This window comes from Callorhinus ursinus, unplaced genomic scaffold, assembly GCF_003265705.2.
Source record: "Callorhinus ursinus isolate GAN/ISIS: 27379988/994484 unplaced genomic scaffold, GSC_fseal_2.0 scaffold25, whole genome shotgun sequence".
Classification (NCBI taxonomy): Eukaryota; Metazoa; Chordata; class Mammalia; order Carnivora; family Otariidae; genus Callorhinus; species Callorhinus ursinus.
The window spans coordinates 33,272,529-33,298,374 of record NW_027397087.1 but is presented as its reverse complement, the minus strand read 5'-3'; the positions used below and the strand labels follow the sequence as shown (position 1 = coordinate 33,298,374).

General features: G+C 50.2%; 1 protein-coding gene and 1 long non-coding RNA gene across 7 annotated transcripts in view; one reads left to right on the top strand and one right to left on the bottom strand.

Moving 5' to 3' along the window:
* The window catches only part of CORO2B (coronin 2B), a 131,449-nt gene that overhangs the window by 24,301 nt on the left and 81,302 nt on the right, over nt 1-25,846 (bottom strand). The window lies entirely within an intron of this gene.
* Nucleotides 7,589-12,500, top strand: LOC141370070 (uncharacterized). Its single transcript, XR_012373769.1, has 4 exons — nt 7,589-7,792; nt 8,414-8,613; nt 9,081-9,182; nt 12,373-12,500. It is a non-coding gene; the product is annotated as an uncharacterized lncRNA (long non-coding RNA).

Genomic DNA, 25,846 nt, shown 5'->3' with positions numbered 1-25,846 from the left:
GATTGTAGTGAAGTGGGGGAGGGACTGAAGTTACAGGCAGGGGTGTGCCGGTAACTGTTTAACTGGTTTTCCGGGAAAAAAAGGCCCCATTTGGAGCATTTGCCAATTTCAGTGGTGTAAATATTCCCACCATGCTAACTTTGATCTACCAGGTTGATGTCACCAACAGTAGGCTCAGAAGAGACTCACAACAGTCCACAGTCATGTGAGATTTCTACCATGGGTATAATAGACACCAGTCACCTGGAGAGCACGGAAATTAGTCAAGTAACTAGGGAGTAACGAATTGTTAACATTTAGTACCTTTGTTTTTGATGGAATTTATTTAATTGCAAGTTTGCGTAACTTAATTTTTAATAATTAATACTGTGTACCAATAATTAATAATGTGTACCAATCGGCTTGCAGAGCTCCTAAGAATGTAGCAACAGGCTCTCATGAGCCGGTACGAGCAGACTGCGGCGCACCACTTATGCTCTAGGCCTTGTAGCGTCACTAGGCAGTATGAGCTCTGGACCATTACTGCTTTGAGAGGCCTAAAAATTAAAGAACAAAGAAATAAAATGCAGGTGCCAGATGTTCTAAAGGAAGCTTGTTCTGTATTTAAAAAAAAAATGTGAAGAGTCCTCTCCCCAGGCCCCCAAATCCCTCTGTTTTCTATTCCATTTTCTGTATGGGGGGGTGGCTTGAGACCAAATCCGGATCTGGTCTGTAACTTCTACGCAACACCGCCTTCTCTCCCTCACTCTCCTCCTCATTCGCACAGCGACACTAACAGCCATCATTAATGTAATCAGATTTCATCCTCATAAGAGCTTCATCTCACAGCCGAGGGAGCAGAGATGTAGAACGTGTCCAAGGAGCAGAGTCAAGGTTTGTCAGTGTTTCGTAAGGTTAGGATCACTGCGGAGATGGTCGGTTTACAGTGCCCCAGTGGTAGGGTGTCAGGGGTCCTGGGGTCTATCCTGCCATCTGGTCCTTGAACCTCAAAGACAGCTTCAGCCTCAACAGAGCTGGGGCAGAGATCCTGCTGCCTGGGGTGGGGTGGGGAAGCCCGTTCCTTGGTGTCTAGAATCCTAGAATCCCGACAGAAATCGTCGTGCTGTTGGTGCGGGCCTTAGCCTGGAGGCCTCAAAGGACAAATCCAAACCCCCTTCAGTGAGACAGACCTTCAACATCAAATGTTGGGGAGCCGCAGTTTCATACCCTGAGCCTTCTCAAGGAGAAGCCCGGTGCTGGGAGTCTGGTCATATCTCAAATATACCTTGTCTACCAGAAGGCAACGTTGGTAGACGCTGGGACACCGGCCTCTCTGGACCTTCCTGCAGGTGCACTTGATCTAGTTTCTCAAGGACTTTTAAAAGGTTCATAGCCTTTGGCCAATAATTCCACTTGGGGAACTTATCCCAGGGGGATCCACAGAGAAGCACGGGAAAACATTCACTGCTGTGTTATTTATAATAGAGAACAATATGATAAATGCCCAACAAGGGGACACCGCGAAAATGAATTATGGTACACCGGTATTACAGAATATTATGAGGTCACTGAAAATTGTATTTTCAAAGAATACTTAATGACTCGAGAATTGCTCAAGAGCTAATGTTTAGTGAAATAGTCAGAAGCAAGCTATGCACATAAAATGATCCCTATCTATTAAAAAAACACATAGTCTGTGAGAAAATACGTCAAGACGTTAAGAGCGGTGATCTCTGGCTAGTTCGATATTCATGGTTTCCAATTCTTCCACGATGAACATTTATATTTTGTATCCCAAAGATAGATTTTTTAAAATTTATTTATTTGACAGAGAGAGACAGCAAGAGAGGGAACACAAGCAGGGGGAGTGGGAAGGGGAGAAGCAGGCTTCCCGCTGAGCAGGGAGCCCGATGCGGGGCTCGATCCCAGGACCCTGGGATCATGACCTGAGCCAAAGGCAGACGCCTAATGACTGAGCCACCCAGGCGCCCCCAAAGATAGATGTTATTAAAAATACACACATACCCATTCCTCAGCTCTGACTGAAAGACATTCCTCTCTGGCTTTGGTCAAGTAGGTCCTAAAGAAGTGAGGGGTAGACTGGTGTCCACCAGATATATATGTTTCAGAGCTTTGGCAGGGTGGGGAACATAAGTATGTTTGCTCACACAGCTTCTCTACTCCCTTGTTACCCCACAAATGGTTTGGGGGAAAACAAGCTCCCTGAAATGGAATAAAATTGTATAATTGACTGCAAGCAGGTTTCTGAGTGTGCTGAGGCCAGGCCCTCCCTGGGAAAGGCGGCCCAGGGGAGCGGCGGGTGCTCTGGGTCTCCGTCCAGGCTCTACCTGAACCCAGTGAACTGACTGAGGACCAGAGAGTTTCAAAACAACCTGCACTGCAGCTTCAGCCTCTTAGAATTTCCCACTGTGGCAAAACTGAATTTTGTACACAAAAGCAAAACATTTCTTACCTGGGGAATCAGCTCAGGGCTTCAAGGACAGACTCTGAGCTGGAGGGAGGGTTGCCAGACCCAGTTCCAGCACTCACCTCAGCAGCCGAGTGACCTTGAACATGGCCCTTGGTCTCTCTGGGCTTCCCAGATTCCTACACCCTGGGCTATCACCTTTCCTGCTTCTTCGTGGCTGTCCTTTTAACTGCATGAAGCCAGGCTGGGCTGCAGCCAGAGCGCCTTGCCTCTGGTACCGGGACAGAATGTGGAGAGTCACATCAAGACAGTGATCGGAAAGATGCGGGATGGCCATGCTCATGATGACAATGACGATGACAAAGATGGTAACAAAAGATCAGTGGACAAGTGCTCACAAGCCCCTAAGCCTCATGCTGAGCAATTTATGTACGTTATTTTATTTAAATCTTGTAACAACCCTACAAAGCTTCACAAAATGCTTCTAACCCTCCAGGACCAATCCATCTTAGGGATAAGAAGACTGAGCTCCTGGGCTGCCATGCTGAAGGTGAGGAGCTGGGAGGCCGGAGGCCCCTCTGCTCTGCCACTTCCTGTCTCACACGGGAGGTGGGACACTTGCTAACGTGGGAGAAAAGTGGTCATCGGTCACAAGTAGGACCTCAGAAGTTCTCGTGAGCTTCTCGGCACTGGCTGGCTGGCAGCTCTGTTGTGAAGCCCCTTGAACTTGCTCTCAGGGAACCCCCTCCCCTCACACAGTCTCTCCCTTCTCCCCGGTGATTCTCAAACTTGGCTACATTTTAGAATCACCTAGGGAGTTTAAAAAAAAACCCCAAAGCCCTGGTTGCGCTCCTCTTGATTTAATCGCCATGACTGGGACCGGGGAGCCAGACGGACATCAGTATTTTTTCAAGATCCCCAAGTATTCCGATGGGCAACAAAGTTTGGGAGTTCTAACGGTGGCATCCCGAGCTTTGAGGGGGGGAGCCATTTTTGGCCACCCGGTCATCGCGCTCCTGCTCTGCACTGTCCCACGCCCTCCCAGACCACCCCATTCGGCTGCTTGCAGTCCCCTCTGTTCTCTCTCCTCCAGACGGAAGATGAGACTACCTGAGAGAGAGAGAGTCACCATAAAATGGGAAGCCAAGTCCTTCTCCTCATGGCTCCTGTGTCCTGGCCCTGGGCCTGAAGGAAGCCTGGCCCCCAACTCCCAGCCCTTGACACTCCACCAAGCACTTCCACGTACGTGTACTTAATGAGCATCGCCCAGGGAAGGTGTGACTGGACAAGGGAAGGCAGTCGCTCCTGGTCACCACACCTGAAATGACAGCCAGGACGAGTCTGTGCAGGTTTGGGGCCCTGGGCGCCACCACGGCCTTCCCAGCGCGGGTAAAACTCCTAAACTCGGTATGCCCCTCACCCAAAGTGTGCGTGCCCCCCAGAGTATACCTGATTGGCCAGTGACGGTCCCCAACACACTTGCTCGTGCATAGACATTTATACACATGTGCACGCACGACGCACGTGGCCATTTGTGTCCCGGCCTCTGACTGCTCCTTCCCCCTGCTCCATTCCGATCAGAATGCACCGGTCTCATGTCCCATAGTTCAGGCCCCGATCTCTTTGGCCAGTTAATCCAATAAACAAAAGCCTTCTAAGGAGGGCGCTGGGGGATAATGGGTCAGTCTGTTCCTGCTTGAAGTTCATCGATGCGGGTACCGACAGGAGCCTTTAGAGAGCCTTCTGGCCCCCAAGTAACTCTCCTGGGTTTTCAGACTCTCAGGCAGTCTGGGAGGAGATCTATTTGGGATGGAGGGCTTTACTCATGCTAGAGCTTACAGGATTGTTCTGCGGGGTTCCTGAAGTGGGTCCCCGATTTGTCTGTTTGCCTCTGGTGTCTGCCCTCTTCAATTCTCTCCCCGATTCGTCTTCTGTACTGTCACCTAGAGTCCACCTCTGCCGCAGTAACTCCCTCGCTCCGTAAGACTCAATGACTCCCTATTGCTTAGATTTGAAAAGCTGAACTTCTTATTCAGACATCAGAGCCGTTGTAGTCCAGCTCGGTCCTGCTTCGACAGAATCCCTCACCCCGCTGCTGATGCCACACCATGGCTTTACATACACCTCCGTGCCCCTGCCTCCGATGCTCCCACTACCTAGATGACTTTTGTTCCTGGTTCACCCCTGCCACAAGGCCGCGAGCACCATGAGGTCAGTGACCTTGACAAAGGCATGGCTGGGGCCTTGTTCAGGGCCCAGCTCGGAGCAGGAGCTCAAGCTAGGTGAATGACTGCCACCCAATTTCCCACCTCTGGGCCTTTGCTCATGCTGTTCCCTTAGCCCAGACTCCCCTTCCCATCCTCAGCACCTAGAAAATATCATCCAAAGACTAGACAAATGCTCTCTCCCATCCCTATGCTGGGAGATAATTCTGGATCCTCTCTTGTGACCTTGAGAAACTCTACATCTGGGGCTGAGCTTCAGGGGTAGATGCGGAGTCAAAGGGCAGAGTGTGGGAAAGGGGCTGTGAATGCTCTCAAGTTAGACATCCGGACAGAGACCAGCTCATGGCAGGACCTCAGAAAGCCTCCTAACCCCACGACTTCCTGTTGTGATTTTCCCCCTCATTCTTTCATCTTTGTGTTTTTCAAGATGAAAAGGGTTTGCTAATTTTCCAGTTAAGATCCCTGGTGTGTTTGCATGTGTGTATGTGTGCATGGGCAGAGGGAGTGGGAAAAGGCTCAGCGGGGGTGGGCGGGTTGGGGGGTGGAGAGAAGGTGTTGTGTGGGGAACAGCAGTGAAGAATTCTGTTTCTTCGGGTATTTCAGCTCTGGGAGACACACTCACTTCTTCCAGGCTCCAGGAAGAACAGGTGATGGGGCCACCTTTGTCCACGGTCCTAGGCAGTATCCTTTTGCAGACCCCATGAGAAGAGATAAGAAGATCCCTGGGTCTGGGATAGGAAGATGTTGAGTGACACTGAGGGTGTGTGTGTGTGTGTGTGTGTGTGTATTGGGGAGGGGGCTTCCTGGGACCTCAGAGTTCATGCCTATCTCTGTGGTTTCCTGATTACTGTCCCCTTTCATAAAACCCTATGCTAAAATACATAAAGAAGATAAGAAAACTCCAAACTGACAAATCTGATGGGATGTCCTGGGGGTGGGTTTGTGCCCTTGGCTGCTACGAATCTACGGGGGGAAACAGACAATTGGTGGGCTGTGCTTTAGTGGGGGAAATGTGGGGAAAGGGGAGGTTATGGGAGCACAGAGGAGGGAAAGTCTGGAGACTCTGAAATCAGGACGGTCTTCCCAGAGGAGGTGCCAAAGATCCAAAGGAATGATAGTACACAGCCAAGGATAGCACGGGAGATGCTTAAGACACAGAAGGACCAGCGCCTGCAAAGGCCCGGGTATATCTGGAAAGCAAAGTAAGTGGAGAGAGACAAGGCCACAGAGGAAGGCCTAGACAGACAGTTGAGGAAGTTGCTGGTCTTGGGAAGGAGTCTGGACTCTACCCCATGGCAATGGGAGCCTTTAATGGTTTAACGCAGGAGAATGGGCTGCAGTGGGACCCAGGTGTGCCCAGCAATTCCTGCAGAGCAAGAACGATGTTATATACACTCAGGGAGCTGAGGGGCTGGGGGAGGGACTCCCAGCCCAGGGAGCATGTTTCCTGGTATCCCAGGCCTTAAGTGTGATGGGGGACAGGGTGTGGGGGAGAGACCGCAGGGAAGGAGATTCTCCAGCATCCCAGGCCTCCCATCACTTCCCAGTTTCCCACAATAGAGAAGGGGTGTGTGGGCAGAAACCCCTAAAATGTAACCTGTTGGAACCGTGAAAGAATTGGCAAAAATACAAAAAAAATACACACGACAAAAATATAAAACATACAAAAATACAAAGTACAAGACAGCATCTATGCAAATTGTGGGGAAAGACTTAATTTTGTTTGTTTTACGATGAATAGAAAAGCAATTTCTAGTCTAGGCAGAAAATCGAAAGAAAAAGCGTGCTCACACATGCCCTCAAGGTCAAGGGGAGCACCAAGCCCTCCCCCCCCGCCCCCTGGCTCTCCCGGAAGGTGGGGAGCCCTGGGGACACGTGGCCTGGGCCACTGTGGGGTCAGCCACAGGCTCTGCTGTGTCTCCCCATTTCTTGGCCCCAAACAGGCCTCATCCTGCGTGCTCCTTCCAGAGCCTGGTTGGTGCCTCTCCCCGGGGGCCCTGCCACAGAGAGGGCCCTAATGGAAACCCACCTCAAATGGGAGCAGCCTCGGAAGGGATGGAGGCCTGGATGGGCCTGAGGGGCAACCTAGTCAAGGTCAGGAGCAGCTTCCCGGTCAGCCCTCTGCTTTTTGGCCCAGAGGCCTGAACGCCTGATACACCAGGGGCCATCTCGACAGAGACCCCCACCCCCCAGGCCTTCTTGTGTTTTCCAGGGATATTGCCAAGAATATAAAAATCCCTTCCACTTGCTCTCTGGAGAGAGAAAGGGACACCCTCTGGCCTGGGGCTCTTACTGAGACACCCCTGCGTATGTCTCCTGCAGTGTGAAAGGAAGCTCCTTCGGGGTTACTGTTTTTGCCCAGTCCCCCCGGCGTCCGGGGAACACCACTGAACCTCCGTCCCAGTTAGAAGGCCAGTAGCCTGGGGGTCAGGGTACTTGGGCTTATGTCAGCCCTGCTGCTCACTGGCTGGTGGCCTGGGACGAGTTCCCGCCTCTCTGGGCCTCAGTCTCTCCTTCACAACAGTGGGGGCATTCTGGAGGGCCCCAGAACAAAAACCCCATGGTACACCTGTCACCCCGGGGCTCCTATCTCTCTCTACAGCAGGCTTTGCTAATGGCTCACTGCATCCTGCCTGAGCCCCGCGCTCCTTCTCGGCGATCAGCAAGAGGACGTCTGAATGTCTGCCCGGGGCCACGTGACCCTCTAGAGCCCTGACAGCTGTTCGCCAAGCCCCAGAGATGCGGGGCAGCTCTCAGCACTGAGAGGACCCCCGAGGCCTCTGGTAAGTTAATCCCCATAAATGCCTTCACATCTGCCCCTTCCAGACCCACTGTGCCCACGCCCCCCCCCCCAGGTGCTCCAGCAGCCTTCCAATTGGTCTCCTGGGTGCTTGGCTCCTCTGGAACCCCAGTGTGAGGTCGGCATTCCATAATTATCACTCTCATTGTACAGCCCCTCCAGAACCTTCCATGGGTATAACCATTTGTAGGAATTTGGGCAGTTGGATATCCAAGTTCCTTTCCTGATTTGGGGGACTGATGGGATGCAGCTCCTCACCTTGCATCACGAGAGCTGAAGTGGGACTCCTCCACCCCAGAGTCCTATGGGGGCCGAGGAGGGACGTCCGACTGGACACGGCCAATGATACTCCCCACCCAGGTTGGCCAACGACTGACTCAAGTTCCTGCTCTGGGCCCTCAGGGCTGACTGGGTGCCTCTCTGTGTTCCTAGTCTGGCCCTTCACCGCCCCTAGCCCCTTGAATCCGTGAAAGCCCCCAATCCCCGACTGCTTACGAGGACCAGCGTGACCTCTTGTTAGTAACCAGGAATCCTGACTGAGGCATCTGCCTTGTCCCTACCTCCTCAAGCTTATCTGCTTGGCTTTTGGGGGCCCACATCCTGATCCACCTGCCCTCCCCTAACCTCACCCACCAGTTTGTCCAACTCTATTGGGGTCATACTTCTCAGATCTGTCAAGAGACAGGCCCTATGTTAAGCGTTATGTCTCAGGTTCTAATAAAACACAGAAATCTCCTGAAATTCCAGAATTTTGATGACCAAACCTTATCTCAGACTGCTTCTCACATCTGGAAGAAACACAGAAATTCTTTGCCGGATCACGTGTGTCCTGACCCTTGGTTGGGGAAAATATGGTCCCCAAATCAGAGGACTCCCCACCGGCCCATGACTGCCTCACTGCCCACCCCCACCTTCCTCAGGACACCCATCCTTGGAAGGGTCTGCTCTTCTGAACCCTCTGTAAGCCCTACCATCCTTCAGGAGCCACCTTGATTCCTGTTCCTGCTAAGACATCTTGTTTGACTCCTCCACATCCTGTGACTACCCCCTTCCATCAGCTTCACAAGCCTGTCCCCCCATGAACCACCACTGGTGATAATGCTGACTGCCATTTACTGAGGACCTTCAAGGGTCACACCTGAAACCAAGTGTTATTTCAATTATCACAAGAACCTTATGAGGTACATATCATCATTGTGGCCATTTTACAGATGAGGAAACCAAAGCTCAGAGAGATTAATTAATACAGTGGTCTGCATGACTTCTGAATTAGGACATAAGTTACGCAAGGCCTGGTGCTTGGTTTTGGTCTCTGCTGAAACCTGAATGCCTGCAATTGTGCCTGACCGATGGCAGGATCTCAGTAAATTTTTATTGAATGCTATAAACGGTCTGAGTGAGAATAATGCTACAAACTCTGGACCAAATCAGATCCCCTGTATAGCTGCATGGGTTGTGCACTGCACAACTCAGAGGTACCATTCACAAGGTGTATAGCCTTCTGTGGTTCTCTAACCTCGATGCTGCCCTGCTTCTCAATTTAGCATTACCTTGTATTGTTTGCTTCCTTTCACGGATGTTGGTTGTCTTCCCCAGGAGTTTATCAGCACCTTCATTGTTTTTTTTTTTTTTTTTTTGTTTAATATAGGTTCCACACTCAGCATGGAGCCCAACACGGGGCTTGAACTCACGACACCGAGATCAAGGCCTGAGATGAAGAGTTGGATGCTCAACCAACTGAGCCAGCCAGGTGCACCATCAGCACCTTCATCTTAGATGAGATAATCATGGAGGGTTCTCAGCAGAGTATGGGACCCAGTGAAACCTACGAAGTATAAAACATGCTTCTTATGCCCTCTGGCTCTAAACACAATGTCAGTCTATATTCAGGGTCAAATAATCCCCCAACCACATGCCAGTTGCCCAGATGCTGCTTTTGTCAGCAGTGGGAGGGGATCATAGGGCACTATTCACACTCCCCAGAGCTGGGCCACTCCTCTGCTTCGTCTCTTTGGAATTATCCCCTGAGAGAGCCCATCCATCAAGAGCATGCAGACTCTGCAGGGACCCAGTGCCTGGCATCTTCATGGCCAAGTCTCAGCCCTGGGCTGGCACGGCCTACATGGAAGCTGTGGAACCCGAAGGCAGGGCGGGGGACCTGTGGCTCACACCCCTGGCCTCGGTCCATCAGGGATATCTAAGAGGCCGTCAGGGATATCTAAGAGGCTGCGCCACCTTGGAGGCAATAACCCTGGGACATCAGTGGCCTTGAAAGCTCCCTTTAAATGGAGGGTGAGCAGCTCACTTCTTAGATGCCCTCCCACCCCATCTCAAGCCTTCTCTCACTGTATCTGCTGAAGCCAGGTGGTGCTCGGCAGCTGGGTGGTGGGTGAAGGGATGTACCGCACGCCCTCTGAGCTCCTGGAGCCAGTATCTGGCTCTGGCTCTGCGCACACCAGTGAGTGAGCAAGTCCCTTCCTCCCGGGACTTCAGTTTCCTTCAGGAGACAATAAACGTAAGCCCCTCCGCACAGCCCTGGCACCAAATATGCACTCAATAAACCTCACTTATCATTATTATCTACAAAATAAGGGTCCGTGTCCCCACCCTGCCCCTGTGTTCTGCACCCAGGACCCCCCTCTCCCCCCCCCCATCTGTGCTCAGTGCCTCTGGGCTGCCTCTCTTCCGTCCATCGGTGCGCTCTCCACGGGTAAGTCAGGCGCCTAATCCAAGCTGCAACCCCAGCCAGGCACAGCCCCTGCACACGTGCTCAGAAGTGTCTGTGGGACGGAGCTGAGACATCAGGGCCCTTCCAGCTCTGACTGGCTGCGGTTATAAATTGAACTTCCACCCATTTGCTCATCCAACACAGACAGGGACCCTCCCTGGGCTTGGCACTGGCCGCCTAGAAAGGAAATCCGCCCCCACCCTTTGAATGTGAGCTCTGTGACATTCGGTCTGTTTTGGTCACAGCTACCTAGCACAGTGCTGGGAATAGGATAGACTCTCAATAAGTTTTTATTGAATGGAGGTATGAGTGCGAAGCAGGTGACCTTTTGCAAAAGGTCCATACCCTCCCTCATCCGCGCATAGGGCCCAGGCAGGGACTGGCTCCTACCGAAGAGGAGCAGAGCTGGGCTGCCGGAGGGGGTGGGGCAGGGAGCACATCCCCTGGTAGGCCTGCTACCGGGCCTCCAGCCAGATCCATTATCTTTCCCGTGACCTGGGGCTACTCTAATTCTCAAACAATAAATGGGACACAAGGCCTGGTCTGTGTTAGGAACAGCAACAGATGTAGCCGTGAAGGCTGGGGGTTGGGAGTGCAGTGCCTGCGCGTCTGGGGACCCCCATAGGACACAGAGTGGGCAGCTCCTCTGAGCTCAGTCTTGGCTGCCCACCCGCCGATCCCTGGGACCCCATCCGTTTGTTGTCCCCTGACCCCCAAGGCCACCTTCTGGGGGCTCTGGGCGAGAGAAGGAAGAGAGGGCTCCTATCAGCACAGAAATTGGGGCTTTCTCGTCCGCCAGAGCCCACACCCTGTACCGCGGAGCCCGAGGCCATGCCTGGCTCAGCCTGGGTGGGAAGGGGGCTCTAACCCACCCAGGGTTGCAGGATGAGCTAGCAGCCAGCAGCATGCATGCTAAGCAACTCTCCTGGGGATGTCACGTACACAGTAAACCTCAGTCAGAAAGGGACAGCGGCACCTGGGGTACCAGGGGGCATTTATCTTTGCTATTCAAGTGGCCCCCTTAACCTCTGGCTCCCTAATCCTGATAGCTGAAGAAAAAGACCTTCAGCTAGATTGGTCCTAGGAAGTCGAAAGCCAAGGCAGACCAGGAAGAGAAGAACATACTGCTTGAATTCAGGGGTCCTCCCTTGGAATGTCTGTGCAGCTCACAATGGCCCTTATCCATAGATGGGGAGGCTTGCAGCCATGTTAGCCACTCCCCAAACACACACACACACACACACACACACACACACACACACACACACAGTTGATTGGATCAGAAGGAACATGAATTAAAGCTGAGCCAATCAGATTTGGAGTCACACCCCCTCCTTCATATACAGCTGATTGGACCAGGATGAACATCTAATTCAAATTGGGCCAATCAGAGTAACTGACCACTGCATTTAAAGTTGTCACTACCACTTCACCCTCCCCTATTCCTGTCCTTTTCTCTATTTTTTTTTCCTAGCATTATCTTCTATTATACTCAACAACTTACTCTATTGTCTGTCTCCTGCACTGGAACATGGGCCCCAGGAAGGCCAGGATTTTTATGTTTTGTTTCCTGTTGGGTCCCTAGTTCTTCCAACAGTACCCGGCACATAGTCGGTGCTCAGCAAAAATTGGCTGACTGAATGAATTCTCTCTTCCAGGAGATGTAGTCATAACTCACATTTAATGAGCACCTACTGAGTTTGTGTTTTCTAAGTACTTTAAATATGTGTTAACTTGTTATTTCCCTTTTATAAATGACTTGTCTAAGATGACATGGGGAGGCAGGATTCAAAGCTGTCTTGCAGGGACTGGATGGATCTAAGTGTATTATTCTATTAGTGATATTGGTTTTATGGTTTGCAAACACATTTATAAACATGGTATCTGAGTTCTCCCCACTCCCCTGGGGGAGGTACTAGTTCCCTAATTTTAGAGATGAAACAACCGAGGCCTAGAAAGTTTCACTGACTTGTTCAAGGTCACAAAGCAAAAAAGTAGCAGAGCTGAAAGCAGGACCTCGGACTTCCCTCGAGCCCCACCTCTTTTCAGACACCAAGGCATCTCTCCTGTGCCTAGAAAGTGCTATTCCTGCCCTCAGAAATGTACTCTTTCCCTGGGAAAATCAGCTAGAGGAAGGGATAGATTTGCAGTCCCAAGCAGAGGCTGGGATGGGCTGAGGAAGGAGAATTAACACAAGCTTGTTTTCCCCCAGGTACTGTGAAAGCCTCATAAAGGAATGACAGCAAAGCAGAAGGCAGACATTGGAAGGGCAATCCAGAGCACATGGAAGGTGGGGGTTACAAACAATCCAGTTCCTGCTGGATCAGAAGTATTTCTGCCATCATGGCTGCCTTCTTCAGATTACCTTCTGCTCTATTTCCCAATTAAAGTATGGCTCACAGAGCGGAGAACAATACTGTACTTCCAGCCTGTGGTTTGACCAGAACAAAAGGAAGGGGGAAGCTTTCTTGACTCTAAAATCTTGCCAGTTTATAAAAGGATCACTGACTCTTAAGTTGACTCATACCTGAAACTCCACCATTAGGGATTCATTCCTTTGGCATTACACCTTGCTGCTTTTAACATATAAATACTACTGAGTAGTGCATAGTGGTGGGAGATGTTGCTGGTCACTGACAACTCATCTGAGTGCGCTTTGGGAACTTTCCTTGAGGCAGATCTGAGGGGAAAGAACTAAGCATACTGGTTGGAAGTGTGGAGAGGGGGAGATGGGAATGAATGAAGTGGCCGGGGTCAGTGCAAACTCTTAACCTCAGACTTTGGCTGATGAGGTCATTGACCATCCCCGAGTTTAGTGATCTTCATGCTGTGTCCCACAGAAGAGCTCCTACCAATGAACCTCTCTGGTGGCCAGAGTCCCTGCCCCTCCACCCCACCATCAGTATGAAACCCAAAGAAGGGAGGGCACTTGCTCAAGTCACCCTGTGAGTCTGTGAACAACGGCTATACCCAGGGCCACACCCAGGTTCAGTGCCCAGTACCCACCCCCCCATCAATTCTGGAGGCTCTGCTTGTGGGAAGGGGGTAGTAAGGGGTCACCTGAGGATGGTTCACGGGGTTCATTCCCAGCTTACAGACACTGGTGGGGCATTCTGCCTACCTCTCCTGCCTTCTGGCACATATGTGCAGGGCATACCCCCCATCTCGTTTCTGGAAGCTCCAGCAGGGAGCTCTCAGATCGCAAAGGGTTGCTTTCCATCTGGAAAGCCTTGCCGGGCCCGAGGACAGTGTAGTGGCCAAGCAGGGGAAGCTGTGCTACTGCAATTCCACCAGCAGAGGGCGGTGGCAGCACTGCTCTCAGCCGCACCCAGAATTCTGTAGAGTGTGGGAGGAAATTCCACAGACCAGATCTTCCAAAGGCTGGGGTTCCCGACTCACATTCCAGCTGACTTGAATGCTCCCAGTCAACTGTAGCTCACTATTGTGCTCAATTCGCTAGAAAATACTTCTTTATATTGAGATGAAAATCCACCTCCTTGTGTGTCTTACCGTAAGTGCCTCGCTCTGCTTCTGGAGCCACACAAAGTCAACCACTTTTTATTTGCCAGCTCTTGGGAGTTGGGAGTCTCTGTCCGAGTTGGCCATCCACAGTGCTGTGTGACTTTGGGTAAGACACTTTCCTTCTCTGGGTCTTTATTCCTTACCCATAAGACAATGGAATGGACCCTGATGAATCCCAAGGATCCTTCCAATTCTGACCTTCCCAACGACGTCCCTTTCATGGTTACTCTGGAAGGGCAGGAGAGGGGACCCCGCACCCCCCACCTCTTGGCTTGGGTTTCCAGCATTCACAATGGCTCCCGGGTACTCCTTCATCACCCTCCATGCCACAGCCTGTTCTTGGTCCCTTTCCTTTGGAGTTTGGGTTCTCCTAGCTGCTCCTCATCCACCTCTACCATCTTCAGTCGGGCGACCCCGACACCTTCCACTAAGTGCATTGACTCAAGTCACAGGTCCCTGAGCTCACATTCCACCTGTGGTCCCAGAATGCCTGGCCACTCGGTGGGGAGCAGGGAGGACGGGTTCATGGGTGGCAGGTCCCCACCTCAGAACCTGGTTTGTTGCCTTGATCGATCTTATTCCCTTTGCACCTCTCCCCGGGCCACTGTTCTTTCTGGACCAGCATTCTTTCTGGTTCTAGTGGTGCCTTTCCTTCTCACTTCCAAAGCTGAGCCACTGCACCATTTGTGGCTTCTCTGGAGAGTCAGATGATTATACATACTCAAAGAAGACAACTTGAAGACATCCAAAAAGTATACACAACACACACAGACACACACACAGACACACACACACACATACACACACACCCCACACACCCCAACTCCAAACGACCAAGTTGTTCTGTTTTCCACGGGGATAATCTTACTATTTATAGTGTAAGTCTTCCCCAAGGTGCACTCAGTGACTAAGTGGAGTAGGGTCCTTTCATCCCTCCCTATTTGCTATCCCTGTGGATCCCCCATCACACATTCCTGAGCTTCTGAAAAAGTCAGGCATAGTCAAAATTCTGTGAGTGAGCATCATCCGCCTGCCCTGTCCCCATTCCCCCTCAGAACACTACCTATCCCTGTAAAGCACTTTAACTCTGGGATGTGTGGGAGGCAGCCTTCAAGGTGGCCCCCTGTAATCTCCACCTCCTGGCAGACCCACCTCAGTGTAGTCTCCTCCCAAGTTTTATCAGGGTTGCTCTGTGATGCTAACGGGATGTGGTGAGAGCTGTAAAAGCTTATGGTCTCTGCCTGGGGCCCTTCCTCTCTTGGATCGCCACTCAGGGGAAGTCAGCTGCCATGAGTGAGGACATTTAGCCTATGGAGGGACCCGGGTGGCAAGGAATTAGGGCCTCTAGCCAACAGCTGTGTGAGTGAGCTTGGAAACCTATGTGCCCCAGTTGAGCCTTCAGATGACTGCAGCCCAGCTGACAGCCTCTGAGCAACCTCCTGAGAGATCCTGAGCCAGATCTCCCCAGCTAAGTTTTGGGGTAATTTCTTAAGCAACAGTAGAAAACAAATACAAAAACTAATGATTCTAAACATTTTCACTTCACCTTCTTGGTCCCTATCCAGTTCCCTGTAATGGTTATCTGTAATAAACACAACCTTTTTATTAGCAGGAAAACTGTCAGGGATTTCTTTATTGAGCCCTCCAACCACCCTGGAACGATCTCTCCGGTGAGTTCCTATTTGTTTCTGGTCCAGGGGCATCAAATCATATCTAGCTCAGAGATAACCTTGCTCTTTGTTCTCAAAGGAAGTGGGGCCATCCAGTGGTATACCAAAAGTGGGGGCAACCACAGGACTGCTTTTCTTGTTAGTGCTCCTGACTCTGGCCCACTCCCGCCTTTATGCAAAGTGCTGCAATTTCTTTCAGAGAACGCATCCCCCTCACTGGGTGAAACAAATCTACCACACTCTTCACAGCCACCTCCACTTTGCCCTGACCAGAGAGAGGCCCTGTTGCCCATTTGCAGATAAGCAAATATGCCAGCAAATGAGCCATGGTCCAAATGTGGACAAGATACCCTGCTTCTCAAGGTCAAATCCTGTCTCAGGTTTTCTAAGGGATGTGTTTTATGTGTATTTCTTTGCTTAGCTCAAGTAAGAGGCAACCTTGAGCTTGAATGGCTTCCACTGCACCTAGGTAAAAACTCACACTCCTTCGTATGATCTCCAGGTTCTGGGTCATCTAGCCCCTGCCTAACTGTCCATCTCTCCTGCATCTCTTCTCTGCCACTCACCCACGATGCCCTACATTGGTCTTTTTTGCTGCCTCGAGCCTTAACACATGCTGTTCCCTCTTGCGAAGACATTCTTCCCTGTGGTCTTTACATAACTGGCTCCTTCCCATCAAGTTTTCAGAGAGGTCTTTCTTAACCATCTTATCTATCCCTCCCAAGTCTCTATCACATCATTGAGCTGGGCTTTTTTTTTTTCACAGCACTCACTGTCTGAAATAATCTTTTTTTTTTTTTAAGATTTTATTTATTTATTTGACAGAGAGAGACACAGCGAGAGAGGGAACACAAGCAGGGGGAGTGGGAGAGGGAGAAGCAGGCTTCCCGCGGAGCAGGGAGCCCGATGCGGGACTCGATCCCAGGACCCTGGGATCATGACCTGAGCCAAAGGCAGGCGCTTAACTGACTGAGCCACCCAGGCGCCCTGAAATAATCTTAATGACTACTTTGTTCCCTTGTTTACTGTTGGTCTCCGCTACTGGCCCACACAGCTCCTGAGTACAGGAACCTTGTCTGCACATCTGTCTGTACTGTTTGCGTGATCTAGAAGGTTCTCTGACCTCCAGTAGTTCCCTTTGCTGCTGTCCCTCCCTGCCCGCTGCAGATTGCCAAGTCAGGGTACTCAGTGGGGCAGATGACCCAGGCCATGTTGCTGACTGAGGCTTAGCATGTCAGTGACTGCTGACCTCTTGACCCACATCATCCAGGTTTCTTCTGGTTCTAACACTTTCCAGTTGTGTGACTTTGGGTAAGTTACCTAACTGTCCTGTGACTCAGTTTCCTCCTCTGTAGCACGGGACAGCCCCTGTTTCATAGGGTTGCAGTGAGCATTCCTTTAAGACATGGAACAATCCCTGGCCCATTGGATGGGCTCAACAGGTGTAAGAAATTGTTCTTGTAACAACCCTGTCAGATAGGATTTATTACCTCTAGTTTATAAATAAGAAAACCAAGGCTTTAGGGTCTAATAGCGTAGCTAGGAAGTAGCTGAGTCAGGATTCTAAGCCCCAAAGCCCAGGACTTCATGGCCACATATTCCAATTCTTTTTACAGAGATGGAACTAACTGGTCTGAATTCTCTCCCCTTGCCCAGCAACTGCACCCTAACACATACAGGACTAGCTTTTTCTGTGTTCCTCCAGCATGAGGCAGTGCCCACACTACCACAGTCTTCAGGGTGCTCTCCCATCTCACGGATGGGGCAAACAGGCTGAGAAGGGGCACGTGGGTGAGCAGAGAAGCCCAGGGCAAACCCAGTTTCGTGACGCCAAGGTCACTGGGTACTGCTTCCAGACTCCCATTCAGGCTGCCCCTTCATGCGGGGGGATGGCTGCATGTGGCTGAGCTGGGATCTTCCAGAAGCCTCTGTCTTGTCCCCAGGGCCTCACTCATCATGCCCCTCTGCCAGGGCCTTGCATTCATAGCTCATAGTCCAGCAGACATCAGGTTTTGGCCAAGACTTGTCACCAGCTTGAGCCTCAAAATGCTTCCTGGTCCCCAAAGCTCCTGGTCCGGTATCCTGGAGGAACCCTGGGTGTTGGGAATAGAAGGATGAGTGGGCATTGTCCCTGGCCCCGAGGAGCCCGGCAGGTACAGCAGCCACAGGTGTGAACACAGAACTAGGTCAGCTACGTGGCAGGGACAGGTGTCAACAGTCTGGTGGCCGCACGGTGGCTCTGGGGAGCTTCCCCTAGGTGGTGCCCTGAAGCTGTGTGGGATGGAGGGAGAAGGGCACGGGGTAGGAAAGACCAGGACCAGCTCCGGGGTGGGATGGGGGTCGGATGTGGCGGGTGGGCGAGATTCTGTGGAGCCAGGACAGTTGTGAGCTTCACCGGGAAAGGGAGGGGAGTGGGAACTTTCAGAGTGGGAGGCGGCCCCATGCAAGTGGGAGAGAGTCGGGAGGGGCAAGGCTGGGGAGAGGGGCACCCAGTGCCCATTTGCCAAGGGCCTCCCTCTGGCAGGTGCAGACTAGCCCTTCCCCTGGGACTGCAGGCCCTCTCACTGTCCCGCAGAGGAGTGAGGATCGTAACTCTCCCGAGGTCACACAGCCAGTTTCTGGCAGTGCCGAGATTTGAACTCAAGTCTATCTGACTAGACACCCGTGTGTATATATGTATGTATATATTTATATATATAAATTACATATAAAAATCATAAATGTATACATAAAAATTTTTATTTATTTATTTATTTAAACTCAAGGAGGGACTGCAATATTATAAATAGAAATGACAATGCAGAAGCCCCCTGTATACCACCCTGGGCCAGCACAAAACTCCCTCGAGCCCTTCCTTCCCGTTTCCCCAGCCCCAGCCCTCCACCTTGCTGCCCACTCCAGCTTTCCAGGAAGAGGTCATTCAGAGGAGGGAAGTCCCTTCTGTTTTTTTTTTTTTTTAAGATTTTATTTCTCCATTTATTTGATGGAGAGAGAGAGTACAAGCAGAGGGAGCAGAGGGAGAAGCAGGTTTCCCGCTGAGCAAGGAGCCCGATGCGGGGCTCGATCCCGGGACCCTGGAAAAATGACCTGAGCTGAAGGCAGACGCTTAACTGACTGAGCCACCCAGGCATCCCAGGGAAGTCCCTTCTCAGCTCACTTCCCTTTCTTTGTCTGGGGCTCTGCTAGGAGGGGTCAGCTAGGCAGGAGCAGGAGACAGAGAAAGGACGGAAGAAAGAAAATCCCCACCAGCTGTCAGGAAAGGGGATATCTCTTGGAAATGCTGCTGCAGTCCCCGGGTCCTGTGGAAGCTCAGAGCGCTGGGGGTTGGGGAGAAGCTCAGAATGCTGGCGGGGGCGGGGGGTGTTGAGGGAGGCTGTCATCCTTTGTCTTCTTTCACTTGAGCACCACCTCACCCACTTCATGTCCTGACATCTGGGCTCCCCTCTACTTCTTCTTCTTCTTCTTTTTTTAAGATTTATTTATTTATTTTAGAGAGAGAGAGAGCACGGGGAGGGGCAGAGGTGGAGGGAGGGGAGAGAATCTCAAGCAGACTCCCCGCTGTGTATGGAGCCCAACGCAGGGCTTGATCCCATAGTCCTGAGATCATGACCTGAGCCAGAACTAAGAGTCAGACGCTTAACCGAATGAGCCGCCCAGGCGGCCCTTCCCTCTACTTCTGAGGCCCGTGTGACACCTTGGGCAGGCCACTAAGTGGCCTGGCGCCTCATTCTCGGTGTTTGTACATCTGAGCGTCATGTGATGCTCAGCCCCACAGAACGTCTCCAAGGAATTCTCTGTCTGAAGCCCCTTCCCTGCCTCAAAGAAATAGGGCACCCAGCATTGGCAAGTAGAGTATGCTATTGATAGAATCTGGGTGATGGTCTCTGCAAAACCAGTTAAACTTTAAGGAATGTTTGCAAAGTTTCATAACAAAATGTTGGTGGAAGAAAGCTATCTTTCTCAACTCCAAGTATATACTGGGTAAACATGTGATGTAGGGTCATCAGAGTTAGGAAAAAGACACCACTATTGGGAGCACCTGGGTGCCTTAGTCGTCAAGCGGCTGCCTTTGGCTCAGGTCCTGATCCCAGGGTCCTGGGATCGAGCCCCGCATTGGGCTCCCTGCTCAGTGGAGAGCCTGCTTCTCCCTCTCCCACTCCCCCTGCTTGTGTTCCTTTTCTCGCTGTGTCTCTCTCTGTCAAATAAATAAATAAATAAAATCTTGGAAAAAAAAAGACACCACTATTGCTTAACACTTTCCTGGAGGTGCTATCCAATGCAATCAGAAAAGAAAAGGTATACCAGAAAATTGTAAGTAAAGAGGTGAAACTTGCAAATGATAAGACAGTATCCCCAGAACACCTAACAGAAAACACTTACAAAGTACTATCAACAATTAGTGAATTCAGTAACATGGTGAGATAAAAAATTAACATAGGACAACGAATGGCTTTCCAATAGACAGTCGCCAATTCACAGATATAATGGGGAAAAGGCCCTGTATACAATACCCACAGCAAAGCAGTAAATGCAGATAACAAGAAATACATAAGATCCGTATGGAGAAGATTTTTAACGTACTACAAAAGGGCACAAAGGACCAGAACAAGTCAACTGCAATCATAGACTCAACATCATAGGACTGTCCACTCTCTTTAATTTTTCCTAGGCATTGAACATAATCCCAATAAAAAGAAGAGGGTCTCATTTTGTATCTATATGAACAGATTCTAAAATTAAATACTAAAATAACAAACAAGAAGAGGCAGCTAATGTTTGAGAAAATGAATGATGACCAGCCTTATAGATATTAAAACACATTATAAAGCCTTAGTAACACAGCATTGTCATACTGGTATGTGAATAGAGAAATCAGTAGAAAAGATTGGATGGTCCATAAATAAACCCAAATACATCCAGAAATGCTGAATGTAGCAAAGACTGCATCTCAAATCAGATGATCTGAAAGACAGAGGGCTCACTAAGTGGTATTAAGACAACCAGAGGGCCATGTAGAAAAACAAATAAGATGAATCTATACATCATACTTTATGCCAAAGAAAATTTAAATGTATCAAAGATTTGAATATAAAAATGAAATTATAAAGTACTGGGAGGCATAGTGAGAAAACTACTGTATAACATCGGAGAACGGAAGGCTTTTCTAACCATGGCTCACGATCCAGAGGGAGAGACTGGTAAATTAGACTTCTTGAGATTTAAAAGAAGGAATCTGCATTGCAAAAAACACCATTTGAAAGGTACAGTTGCAACTCATATTCCAAATAAAGGGCCAATTTCCCTGATATATAAAGAACTTATGCAATCAGTAAAAGAATCAATGACCCTGGAGAAAAACAGATGAAGGAAATGGACAGACAATTCACACAAAACGGAAATGCAGATAGACTTTAAACATATGAAGATATTCCAACTTCATTTTTCATAGAAATGCTACTTGAAGCCACTCTGAGAAAGTTTCCCACACATCACCTTAGCAAAAAAATTAAAAGTATGCCAAGACTCAATTTTTTTTAAGATTTTATTTATTTATTTGACAGAGAGAGACATAGAGAGAGAGGGAACACAAGCAGGGGGAGTGGGAGAGGGAGAAGCAGGCTTCCCATGGAGCAGGGAGCCCGATGTGGGGCTCGATCCCAGGACCCTGGGATCATGACCTGAGCTGAAGGCAGACGCTTAAGGACTGAGCCACCCAGGCGCCCCACTAAGAACGTTCTTTTACGAGTCTTTTCTTGTGGATATACGTAGTCATTTTTCTTGGGTTTAAACCTATGAGTGGGATTACTTGGGTAGACATTTGTTTCACTGTATCAGAGACTCAGAACAGTTTTCTAAAGTGGCTGTAACATTTTACATTCCCACCAGCAAATCAGGACAGTTCCAATGGCTCTGCATCCTCATCAACACTTGAAGTTGTCAGTCTTTTAAATTTTGACTGTTCTAGTGAGTGTATGGTACTAACGCCTGTTTTAATTTGCATTTTCCTAGTGAGTAATGACCCCATGAAGTGCAAATAGGTCTAAACACGTAAAGAGATTTTCAGCCTCAGTCTTAATAAAAATGCTAAATCAAAACTACCCCGAGAAAGTAGCACCTCTCCGTAGGCTGATCAGCTTTTTGGATATTCACTTTTACACAATACTCATCTAAGGCTTGCCTCTTTATTTTCACCCGTCATATACTATGGACACCGGTCCTCTGCCAGGAATATGCACTGAACATATTGCCCCCATGTCTGTGGTCTGCTTTTTCGCTTTCTTAGAAACATACTTTCTTTTTCTTTTTTTTTTTTTTAAGATTTTATTTATTTATTTGACAGAGAGAGAGACAGCGAGAGAGGGAACACAAGCAGGGGGAGTGGGAGAGGGAGAAGCGGGCTTCCCGCGGAGCAGGGAGCCCGATGCGGGGCTCAATCCCAGGACCCTGGGATCATGACCTGAGCCAAAGGCAGACGTTTAATGACTGAGCCACCCAGGCGTCCCCTTTTTGCTTTCTTAATGGTATCTTTTGATGAGCAAAAGTTTTTTTGCTCAGATGGTCAGTGGTTTTTATAATTATTGCTTTCTGTGCCCTGTTAAGCAACCTCTGCCTACTTACAATGTCAGGAAGAAGTTCTCGTGCGTGTGTGTGCATGTGTGTGCGTGCGTGTGTGTGTGTGTGTGTGTTTCTCGGGAGAAATCACAAACCTCTTGAACCATCAATTCAATTTCTGGGCATTTATTCAGGAAAGACACCTGAGGAACTGTTATACTAGTTATACTAGTTGCCTCCTGGTAAAAACACCAAAAACTGGAAACTAGGGGGTGCCTGGGTGGCTCAGTCGGTTACGCATCCGACTCTTGATCTTGGTTCTAGGTCATGATCTCAGGGTCGTGGGATCGAGGGTTGTCAGGCTCCACTCGCTCAGCAGGGAGTCTGCTTGACATTCTCTCTCCCTCAGCCCCTCCCCTCCCTGCTCCTGTGCACACACACCCTCTCTCAAATAAATAAATAAATCTTAAAAAAAAGAAAGAAAGAAAACTGGAAGCTAGGTGTGAGAGGCAGACTCTTCACTGTATGTCCTTTGATTGCTTTTGAAGTTTAAACTATGTGAAGGTTTTACTACCTGAAAATAAGTACTTATGTATAGATAGATGTTATTCTAAATGGGTAAAACTTTCTGTCTGCAGATACTGGTGAGTAAGGGCAGTCCGGAGGGGGAAGGAGCCAGAGCGAAGGTGTGAAGGAGCTCCCAGGGGGTGTAAGCCCTCTTGGGAGGACCTCCAGCACTGAGCCCACAGTCCTATCTCTGTCAGTGCTGTTTCGGGGCACTTTACCTATCCCATGTCACTTAAATCTCATTCAGATCCCAAGGGGCAGTTTTAAGAATGATGTCTGTCGGACAAAGAAGAGTGCAGCTCAGAGAGGTCAAGGAGCTTGTCAGAGGTCACACAGCCATGAAGTAACCTAACTGGACCCAGGGCTGCGTATCTTCCCCTCTCCAGAACTCTCTCTAAGACCAGGGTGGAAAAAGGGAGGGTGGAAAGAGTTAAGCACCCAACACTAAGCCACCGTGCTCTTCCCTGGCAGCCCCCTCCCCCTCTCACCCAGGTTGCTGCCTGGCCTCGGGCCCCATCCGCACCCCCCTCCCCTGCTGGCGGACTGCAGGAAGGAGGCACAGATGGTAGACGAGGACAAGGCCCCCAGCCAGGCTCACCCAGCTGTCGCTTTGGAGAGCACCGTGCATCTCCTCCTCCTCCTGCTTTGAACAATTGGGAACTGGCCAGCCTGGCCCCAGCTGTTCCCTCTCTCTGGTCCAGGGCTCCTGCAAACCCACACTTCTGAGGCCTTTGTCTCTGGGGGGCCCAGTCGGGGGGGGAGGGGAGAAGCATGACTCTCAGGACTTCAGAGCCGGACAAGATCTTAGAGGACGACGGGTCCAATGTCTCCTTTTACAGATGGGGAAACTGAGGCCCAGGAAGGCAAAGGGACTTGTCCAAGCCCACACCGAACCAGTCAGGGAAGTCAGGTTTCCTCACTGCCAGCAAAGCTTAGGATTTAGCGGGGAGGGGTGCTCAGGCAGGTTCTGTTGGTCCTCCAGACCAAGCTTCCTGCAGAGCAGTTCTACTCATCCTGATTTTATACACTGATGGTCTACTTGTGACTTTATTTCAGGGGTCTTTATCTGGGTCTACAGACCTTTTAGGTCTGTGAGCTTGGACAGGAGAGAAATTTCACTAGCTTCTGACTGAAATTTAATATTTCTTTTGTTTATAAATGTAGGCAACAAATCCCAGTAAGATTAGCCGAACCTGGGACTTTTTCATCAATAATCACAGATACTTTCAGATAACATTATTCTGTTATTGCTGCCCAGAAATAAGGTTTATACTCAGCACTGCTTTGAAATGACTGTACTCACGAGGTCCTCCACTTTGATCATGTTACTTAATGCGTTAATATAAAAGCACAGATAATACTATGTCACAGTTCTGGCATACATTTTGATAACTATATTTCAACATAGTCGGTTTCTCTTCTAATCCTGTTTATCTTATTTTGTGTGATTAAAATTGTTATTCTCTGAAAGGGTCCGTGGGCTTATCCAGATTGCCCCCCCTTACAGTTAAGAACCTGCTTTATTTGGGGGGCTTGGGGGGCTCCGTCGGTCAAGTATCCAGCTCTCGGTTTCAGCTCAGGTCATGATCTCATGGGTTGTGAGATGGAGCCCCGCATCGGGCTCTGCGCTCGGAGAGGAGTCTGCTTCTCTCCCTCTTCCTCTGCTCCTCCTCCCATTCTCTCTCTCTCTCAAATAAATAAATAAATCTTAAAAACAAAATGAAGAACTTGTTTTATTTGGACAAAATGTACCAGTGTTAAAAACCAAAGTTTGACAACTTTAGTGCGATATCTGTTACGTCAGAAAACAAAGATTGGGGCTGAAGTCACTGGAGACAAAGGAGTAAGCTGGCGGACTGGGGGCTGGCACCCCGGTGGGGAGTCCCTGTAGCAGGTGCCCTTTCAAGCTTTATGTGACACCTCACTGAATCCTCGCAATGGCCTTGGGGTTGAGACTTAGCATTTCTTCCATTTTGCAGCTGAGGAAACTGAGGCATAGAATATTAGGTATTAGCCCAAAGCACATGGCTAGTGAATGGTGGAGCTGGGGTTGGAATCCAGGCACACGATGCCAGAGCCTTTCTGCCTCGTCCCTGGGCGTCTGCCTCCCTGTCTGGGCAGATGGAAGCTTCTCATAGAAAGTCCCCAAGGTGTTGCTGCTGCCTGGGTGCTTCTCGTGGTGGGGGGAAGGTGCGTGGGGAAATGAGGTTATGGAGGTCTTCCAGCCCCAGCTGATCCCCTGACACACAGGGCGCCAACTAGCTGTGCAGCCTTGACCAAGTCCCTAGCCCTCTCTGGGCCTCAGTGTCTCCATCTATAAAACGCAGGGTTCTAAGCACGGTAGTCCCTACCTGCCCCCTCCCGTGTTCAGATGACCCACTTGGAAACTTAGGCATGGGTTGCCTAGCAACTGAAATCAAGGTCTTGGCTGAGTGGAATAGAAAGGGGGGAGGACGGGCTAGCACCATGTGATGCTGATGCCACAAAGCCATCTCTTGGTGGTGTTTTTTTTTTAAGATTTTATTTATTTGAGAGAGAGAGAGACAATGAGCGGGAGGAGGGGCAGAGGGAGAGGGAGAAGCAGGCTCCCCACTGATCAGGAAGCCCGACAAGAGACTTGATCCCAGGACCCTGAGATCATGACCTGAGCCGAAGGCAGACGCTTAACCGACTGAGCCACCCAGGCGCCCCTATCTTGCGTTTTAAGAAGCTGAGTGCTGTGACCTATCCCTGCACCTTAAGGTGATCTGGCCCTTTAAGAGCCTTGGGATGGAGCTGGGGGCAGGGACTTTAGGAAGGCCACCCTAAAAAAGAAAACTTCCCTTCTCTTAGCCCAAACTAAATCGGGCTTGGAGTTTCTCAGGCAAGGCAAACACACACTCATTGTTCTGGAAGCTGCCATGAGAAGGACCAGTTAGGAGGGGTCTTGGCCAAGGCCTGGGGGCCCCATTGGCCCCCCCCCCGGGGAGATGCCCCGTTTCATTTCCATTCCCTACCCCGCCCCTCCTGTACCCTTTATCACTTTTGCTCCCTGAAGTGTCGGGAGTCGATGGACACTGGAGGAGGGAGCTCCAGGTGCTGTGCCCTTACAGCCCCAGACCTCAGAGAACAGGCAAGTTCCTCTCCAGGCCTTGGGGATGGCTGTCCTGGGTAAACCGATCTCACGGGCTGAAATCCTCCTATTAGCCACACATTCCTTTGGGTCTCAAGGCTTTGGTCTCCTTAAATCTCACCCTAACCTTAACCAAAGGCAAATTCCCTTGGTGAAGGGAAGCCACTGTTGCCACCAATTCCTCGGTAGGTCTGATATGGGCCTCCAGCAAGGACCCCTGGGAAAGGGCCCCAAGGGCATCTGGGGGCTCCCTGAAGCCTTGG